The sequence below is a fragment of the Harmonia axyridis genome, chromosome 7 (assembly GCF_914767665.1).
Source record: "Harmonia axyridis chromosome 7, icHarAxyr1.1, whole genome shotgun sequence".
NCBI lineage: Eukaryota > Metazoa > Arthropoda > Insecta > Coleoptera > Coccinellidae > Harmonia > Harmonia axyridis.
The window spans coordinates 32,945,636-32,954,840 of NC_059507.1; the positions used below are offsets into that span (position 1 = coordinate 32,945,636).

At 33.7% G+C, this 9,205-nt stretch overlaps 1 protein-coding gene across 2 annotated transcripts in view; it reads right to left on the minus strand.

The window, feature by feature from the left end:
- The window catches only part of LOC123684431, a 28,935-nt gene extending 21,953 nt beyond the window's left edge, over positions 1–6,982 (minus strand). For both annotated transcript variants that reach the window (XM_045623692.1, XM_045623691.1), the window contains exon 1: positions 6,847–6,982. The gene's annotated coding sequence lies outside the window, so the exon portion shown is untranslated. The remainder of the gene's footprint in view (positions 1–6,846) is intronic.
- Positions 6,983–9,205: the final 2,223 nt, after the last annotated feature.

Genomic DNA, 9,205 nt, shown 5'->3' on the forward strand with positions numbered 1-9,205 from the left:
GTCTTCCATTCTGCGTTCCTCGAATTAAACATCCAGAAGTTTTATCCTTTGCTCACTTTCAATGGGCGAAATTCTTGTGTAATAAATAAAATGTCATTTGGTTATTTTATCTAATAAGATTTTCAGATAATGCGATTGTCTTGAAATTCGACATAGGTGATTATTTTACATACAGGGTTAGAACTATTCAGAGAGACACTACAGGGATATTGAATACCGTTAAAAATACAGGTTGGCTTAAACTACAAAAACGTTGTGTTAAACTGAAAATCGCGATTTCTTTTTTTCTGTATAACTCATTTGTTTTTGGAGATAACTTCACGACATTCGGTTTGTAGCCATTATCCAAGAGAGATAGAGATTCTAATGATATCGCCAGAGTCTAGCTAGGCAAATTTGATCTTCGTTTTTATTTTTTTGTTCAAGTAGTAGGCTGGTGCCAGAATTTTCGAATAACTTGTTACTTTGTTCAGTTGTTATGTGAAATCATCACTTTCTTGTTGGGTGTTATGTATTGCTTGAATTTTCTATGATTCTGACTACACGTTTAGTATTAAATATTGCACAAAGTTCGATGCTGTTATTTTATATTTACTCGCTAAACCTCAAACTCAGTCAGGTATATTGTTATTGTTACGGAATTTTTCTCGATATAATTCTACTTTTCGTCATGACAGCTCGATATCATTACTAAACTTTTACACGAAAGATTTCAACTTGGTTGGATGTGTCGTCACTGAAATATCAAGGTTTTTTCCCTCTATTCTGTTTGAATTTTCTATGGTTCTGATGAAGCAAAGAGTATTCTCACGAAACTTGACATTTTTATCTTACATAAATACAAGCAAAATTTCAACTCGTTGGATCTTTCGCTACCGAAATCTCTATTTTGTTTCCTGAATAGATAACTCTGGGATAAATCATTCCAAAAAGTTTTTTCGAATCTTTGACAATGCAAGATAACGGGTGTTTTTTTCGAGGTATATAACTTTAAGTTAGCATTACTGTTCAAGATGGCGACCGATTTGACAGCTGTCAAATGATTTATTCTCAGTTTGGTTTGGCAATTCATCATGAATAGACTCACGCCTGAACAACGCTTGCAAATAGTACAATTTCATTTCGAAAATAATGGCTCTGTGCGGAATACGTATCGCGCACTACGTCCATTTTATTTTGTTTAGCGATGAAGCGCACTTCTGGTTGAATGGCTACGTCAACAAACAAAACTGCCACATTTGAAGTGAAGCTAATCCTCACGTGTATGTCGAAACACCGTTACATCCAGAAAAACTGACTGTTTGGTGCGCTTTATGGGCTGGTGGAATCATTGGTCCGTACTCCCTCGAAAAAGATGATGGCCAGAACGTTACAGTCAATGGTGATCGGTAATGAGCTATGATTACTAACTTTTTTTTTTGTCCAGGAGCTGTGGTTCCAACAAGACGGCGCAACATGTCACACAGCTCGTGCCACAATCGATTTATTGAAAGACACGTTTGGTGACCGCCTAATTTCACGTTTTTGACCTGTGAATTGGCCTCCAAGATCTTGTGATTTAACACCGCTAGACTACTTTCTGTGGGGCTATGTAAAGTCATTGGTCTATGCGGATAAGCCACAAACCCTTGACCATTTGGAAGACAACATTCGCCGTGTTATTGCCGATATACGGCCACAAATGTTGGAAAAAGTCATCGAAAATTGAACGTCCAGATTGGACTTCATCCGAGCCAACCGTGGCGGTCATATGCCAGAAATCATATTTAAAATTTTACGCCACAAGATTATCTTGCGGATAAATAAAATTAATGTCAATCGAATAATCCATCGTTGTTTTATTGCAATTCAAAGTTCTATAGCTCTAAAAAAAACCCCCTTTATAAGAAGTATCTGGAGCTCAGCAAGAATATGATGCACTACCTAACTGGATTTCTTACAGGGCATTGCTGCTTCAGAAAGCATCTCATGAGAATGAGTAGCAGAAAAAGATGAGTGCATATTCTGCGAAGAAGAGGAGGAAACTTCGGACCACCTGGTGACGAAATGTCTTGCCATCTCTAGTCAATGCAAAAAATGATTTGGACAAGAAACTTGTAGAAGTGAAGAAGTAACCTTCTTGAAGCCATCATAGATACAGCAGTTCATAAGAACTCTGGAACTGGAAGCCAACAGCTCTGAAGAGGAGCATAATAGACTATAAAGTCGCGATGCAATGAAATTTCTTGAATCTAATCTACATAACCTTTGAAATCGTTCAAGTAAAAAAAAAGTTAATGTCCGTCTTTCAGATCATTTGGTACAAAATTGTAAAATCGCTTTGATTTACGATCAGATGAGAAATCATGACATCATATTAAAAAATAAAAGTTCCTTACAGAGTTGAAGATGATTATAAAATTGAAAATGCGATGACATTATGTGTAATATTTTTGATCCCCAAATTATACTACTAATAGCTTTGACTTTTGAATATTTCACATAAGGGCAAATAATAAATCAATGAGTAAAATTTGGAGTATGTTGAAGTGAAATTGTTTGTGAAAAAGGAAGTCTGATAGGACAGCAGAAAAAAATTTCCCTCTCTCTGAAGCCTCATAAAATGCCAGCACCATAATGAGAAATGTTCAATCAAAGGAGAGATTCACAATTCGACTGAACGTTGAGTGAGAGAGGCCTGTCTGAAAAAATCGGACTTTCGAGATTTTTTCTAATTGAAAACTTTCGTCTGAGGTTCTTACTGCATCTTGTATCCCTTACCATTTCGGTCTGAACATGAGCAGATATAAATCGTATTCCAGAGAATCGAATTGTAATCGAATTCGAAATTGATGGAATTGGGTTGTCTCGTTAAATTCATGAATTTTTTCGCAGCGAAAAGGATGAATGGATTTGTCCTGTATATTTTCAGAAAAAACTTTTATTACTTGGGAAAGCGGAAACTTGTTCTTCTTCTTTTTTTTTTGGTAAATCATAGATGAAACGGGAAGAGAAAATTCTTGAAGTGACTACGTCATCAAGTAGAGGTCATACTGTCAGAGAAACATACATGTTGTCCAGAATTTTATGTGGTAATACATTTTTATTTAGTCCATTCTGATCTCATTTCAATTGAGTCCAGAACCTTGAAATTCCGATTGTTAAGAGGTTTTCCTAGATATAGTTCGATTCATAAACAAATGCATCTTTTCATAAGGAGAACACTGCAAATTGAATATGATATTATTTCATTTCCATTTAATTCACTGAATTAATTTTGAAATCGAACAATGCCCTTGAGTTCGAATGCACTAACTTTCAATGAATTATTTCGAAACAATACTTAATTTTCCTTTTATTCTGAACATTTTTCAGGATAAAATTGGGAAAGGACTGATGTGATGTCAGGAGGTTCCGATGACTCGTTTATTATGCGCAAATTGCGCACTGGGAGACCACATATAGACTTCACGTCATCTCGTATTAATTCCATTTTCTTTTCTTTTTCTATTTTGCTTGAATATTCTAATGGTTCTGTCAGCACAAAATTCTGCACGAATTTGAAAGGGTTGCAAAATATCGATCCCTATGAGATTATCTTTTCTCAATATTCTTGGATCTTCTATGAATTTGATGCTGTGATCTGTTTTATGCACGAAGCATGAATTTGTCATTTTCTAGATATTAGGTCATTTTTTTCGATTTTCTTTCTTAATTTTCTCTGGTCCTGATGATGATGCAATCAACATGAAATTAAACATTTTGATCGAATCTGCAGTTTCAAATGATCAGAAAATCAAAATTTCACTTAAGCCGACTTTACCCGAGGCTTTTGAGGCTGAAACTACCCTTTAAATTTTAAGTTTCTTTTCGTTCAAGAGTTGTTGTGTTTACGACCGGATGGAAAAATTTGGAGTATCCACTAATTAGAGATATTTTTGAGATCATTCTGGTATCTCGATCACAGTACGTTTGGTACTTCCCTTTTCTTTAGTCACTAATTTCATCTTCCCGTATATTCTGAATTCAATTCATGGTATGGTCTAAGATAAATCAGCCTTTAAAGTTTAAGAGGAACAATTTCTTTTCTATGGGTTCGAGAAGAATATTTATTTTCATGCTCCGATTTCCTTTGGGAATTATATAAGTTGCTTTGTTTCTATTTTTCTACGATTTATCGCAGATCTGAATCGAGACGTTAAAAATTTAAGGAACAAATTTCCAGTATTTTTCTTCGAATCAATTGTATTGCTATAATTGATGAATCCAATAAATTATTCAGAATATAATCGCCGGCTAAATCAACATGGACGAGGCAAAAACTTCTTACATTCTAAAAGGCAACAACATGGTTTCAACAGGGTTCAATACAAGAAACTTCAATAATACTTCACCGAATAAGTGGTTGTGTCAGAACTGTCGAGGTCAATCATAAACTAGAAAAAAATCTTTTATGACAGTATTATTATACATGACAAATAGCCATTCGTGATGAAATTACTTATACTGAGAAATTCTGAACACCTCTTCTCTATTTCATAACCCAATTTTTGTATGCATTAACTACGACACGAGTAATTCTGTGTTGAAATATTTGCAGAATATTCCGTTTGTCCCTCTGAAAAGGTCATTTGAAGATGTTACTTCCGAGGATTTTACCAATATACACGGTGTTTCCTAATTGTGGGTCGAAACTTCAGAAGGTGATAGTGCTCGTTAAAATAAGAAGAAAAGTACCTATAAATATATGTCCGAAAATGCTTCCTCTTTGAATTACAGCCAGCCGAAATCTTCATTTTAAACATAAATTTTCTGATATATCGTTTGAACGCTTTGATCGATTTTAATGAAAATTTGGTCAAAGGCCAACTTTTCACGTCAAATCTTATGCTGATGCTATTTTCTTCAGAAAAAAGTTTTAGGGGTAGTTTTCTCAAAAGAAATCAGAGAGTAATGCATAAATCCCCGTTCAATATTTCTTCTGACATTTGAGAAAAATTTCCACAAATTTTTACAAATATCCGATGAATTTTACGTAAAAACTGTTTCATGTGTTTTTTAGATATGATGAACCGTTCTTGAGATATAGGCTTCTGAAAAAATAATGCCATCACTATAAAGAAATGGGTAATCCCTTCAACATCATAAATACAGAAGCCTGTATCTCGAGATTGCTCATCCTAACGAAAAAACACAGATTACATTCTTCACGCAAAATTTATCGGATTTTTGGAAAAAACGCTCGAAATATTATACTTTTTTTTTTACTTCACCCCTCAATTTTGCTATGCCTATGACTAAATTTTTATCAATCAATTGAAGCGTTTAAATTGGATCTTTTCCGAAATTCGATGTTTTTCAACGGTCGTTCCCCGAACAGATCATGATAACTGTCAATTTCGAATTTTGAGCCGGGGAAGGACTCAAATAATAAGGTTTGACTCACTGATGATGAAACCGTCCTCAAATTCAATTCTGTCCGTCCAGCCGGCAATCGAAACACGATATTTCTTAGACAAGGCGATCTAAAAATTTGAAATTTTCCAGGTAGGTTCCAATCGCAAATGTTGCGGTTAAATTCGTTAGTTGGAAAATCTGACTAGAGGTTCCGTAAATATTGTCGTTCGTAGTTTTATACAACTGATAATTCAATAATTAGGTACTTCTGAATCAGATCAGATCGAGATGAGTTTACACAAGAATTCCTCTTAAGTAAATTTTATATAAAGCAGATTAACAGGACATTTATTTTGAAAGAACGGCTGTCACTTTCAAATTTCCTGTCACCAAGCTATTAGTCAGTTGAATTTCTTAGAATATCTATGGATATTACAGTTCCCATATAATTAAGAAATAACCGGTTCCAAAAATAAATAACTTGAATATATCGGAAAATTTTTTTTTTAAATTTTGTAGAGCAGAAATAGAAAATTCAAAAAACTAGGAAGAAACTTAGTTATATAATTTTGTAGGACAAACCTTCAGATTCGGAATAGGAATCCAATTTTGGGTTCAATGCCAGTTAACAAATGTTATATTTGACCGAAAAACGGATGTTTATTATTCATTGTATTTTTTTCACATTCTAAAATACAGGACTTGAAACTTTGAAAGCTCATAAAATTTAATATATAAAAATGTTTAATGTTTCGAACGGTATGTGAACGGCCTAAATTGAAAATAATATTATAATGACAAGAACAACAAAACTGGGGTTCATATCATTTATCTTAAACTATTCGTTCTAACAATTTTAGTAAAAATTAGAATATGGAAAAGCTATTGAAGTATGCAAAAAGATCTCTGATCTTGAGTTTAGATTATGCACAGTTTTATGGAACGTTATATTTCTTCAAATTATTCAATATAATCGAAAACTACGAACCAAAATACTTTCTGATATGATGACTTTTATTTTGATTACCAGAAATAACCATTAAATTCTATTGACGGTTAAACGCAATGATAAAACAATCATCTTCCAACAACGTTTAATTTTCATCTGTCTCGTATTTACCGCCTATTCACAGAATTGATCACTTTTACTTTCTAAAATGTCTGGAACTGATTTCTCTACACTGAAGGAACAAGTCATAATTAGCAGAACTGGTTTTGTTTATGCCATGCTAAAAGTAACACTCGTTAATGTAGCTCGATTTGACGTTGCATAACAAACCTAAATTTTACCAAAAAAAATCACATATAGATATCGTAAAATTTGACCTATTCTGAACTCTGCATCTTAATCTACAGACCCCCTGGTGCCTAAACTAGAACCACATGTCACCTTTCACACAAACCACAAATTCAAAAATGGCGCCGAAACGTACTGAGACGTGATCATAGAAAAAAATAAGATCAACTCACACTGTCGTTTTCGATGAACGTCTTGCACGAATGTGATAGCAGATAAATGGAGTTCTTATTTCAAGAAACTCAATAAGTGGGTCGTACTTCTTCGGTCGCTTTACGAGTACTGCCGAACTGAAAGTGAACTGTGTCAAGGAAGGCGTATTAGACCATAAGAAAAGCGAGAGTGGTAGACAGTTACCACCTCTTCGGTATTTTTTTGGGAAAAGTTCAAAAACCCCCAGTGGTTCATGAACTTGAAGAAGTTCTCGTTAAGCGTGAAGAGTGTGTTGAGTCATTTTTTTTTTTGCGAGGATTTTATGTAATAACATAATAAGTCTTCGGAAATTTTGATTGCGCTACTGATCACTTCATTGCATTTGGAAAATTTGCTGTATTTCATTCTTGAAATCCAGGATATTCAAATTTCGAATTATTTTAAGTTAATTACTTAAGACTTGAATATTGCAACATCGAAATTCAACAAAATTCATGCTGTAAATTTTTCTTCCCCTTTCTGAAATTTCATGTTTACGTTATGGAACGTTGAGAATCTAAAAATGTAATAACTTGCCTTTCAGAATTTTTCTTTAATATTATTTGAGCGATCTTAACAATAATTTATTATTATTACGCCTCCTAGCTTAAGCACTCGGTCCCTGCATGAATTTTAAATATGACGTCATCAGAGAAATTCAAAAATGTAATGTAACACTTTTTACTGATAATTATAACGTTTGTATTGTAAGGAGGAGTTTGATTTTTCATTTGAGTTGAATTATGTCTGATATATTGAAAAATAGTGAGCCAGTGTCTACTAAAGCTCACTTCTGAGGAAATGAAATGATTGATTATTGAAAGAACCAATAAGGAGTCCATAAGAAAAAAAAATTGACTATCGCGTCTCTAAAAAAATGGAAAACAGAAAAAATCTGACGACACCACTAGAATCTCTTTATACAGGGTTAGAACTATTTTATTTAGAGGGCCACTACAGGGATATCGAGAACCGTTAGAAAGACAGGGTGGCTTAAATTACAAAAAAAGTTGCGTTATTTGAGGATGAGTGTGTTGGTGTGAACAGATCCGAAATATCTCCATTGGTTTCCGAGATATCTCGAAAAAACTGAAAATCGAAACTTTCTGTTTTTTCTGTATAACTCATTTGTTTTTGGAGATAACTTCACGAAATTTGGTTTATAGTCATTATCCAATATAGAGATAGTAATGGTGTCTTCCATAGATTCAGAGACGCTATAGTCAAGTGATGATTTCACATAACAACTCTTCAAATCCGCGTATCTAGACTCAATATTTTTGTAGAGTGTGATACATTGTGGAATTCGTAATTTCTTATAGTGCCCCTCTAAATAGTTCTAACCCTGTATATTTATATTATTCGATTTTCGTCAAACTGTCGAACTAGCATCTTTTTCTCTGGCATCTTTTCAATTTCATATGAAATCGTATTTTCGAGCTTTACATCACTTTGTCAAATTTATCGAAGGACGTTTTGTACATTTCATCAAAAAACACTGTGTATTTTTCAAAAGCACGATGCTCAGTAGTAAATTCTAATTTTTATTTCGCTTATTCAATTTCAATAAAATTGGCGTTTGGCTTTTTTTTATTTCACTACAAAAAGTGTTTTTTTTTAATAAAAAAACATTTTGTTTCGGAATGTATGTCTTGTTTTATTAACTGATTTTGCGTCCCTTCAATTTGGCGTCCCTTCAATTTGGCGCCCCTGCAAAAGGGCCTGTGTGCCGGCCCTGGCGGCGGCACTTTATCTGTTAACACTTTTTGATCTTGCTTTTACTCTATTCCTAAATTTCAAATCATCTCACCTAAATCGGCAGATAACTAGGGGGCCAGAGAATTAGTTATACAACATGAGATAATTGGGGCTTCTCAGAATACTTTGCAGAATTTCCATCTTCTCATCAAAATCAGCAGTTCACAGAATTTCATTCAAGTCCGATCACTGCATCAAGTCATTTTGAGAAGGATGAATTGAGGATTATTTAATTTCCGATGAGAAATAATCCTAGGCCCGCTGTCATAATTAGACACCAAAACAGAACATCTAACATTTTCGTGAACGTTAAAGTTAAAGTTAAAGATAATTAATAAGTTGCATTCAATAAAGAATAAAGGGTAAGGTGGTAAATATAGCTGGAGAAATCAATAGAAACGAAAAAAAAACAGCCATCACCTGGAACATCAACATGATTTTACAATGAAAATGTAAAAATATTGAACACGGAAAACAATAACCTCAAGCGATGAATAAGTGAAATGATTAAAATTTCAGTATACGGTACAATAAATATGAGAACTGAGATGGGATTGTTCAGTGTTATTTACAGTAATTAGT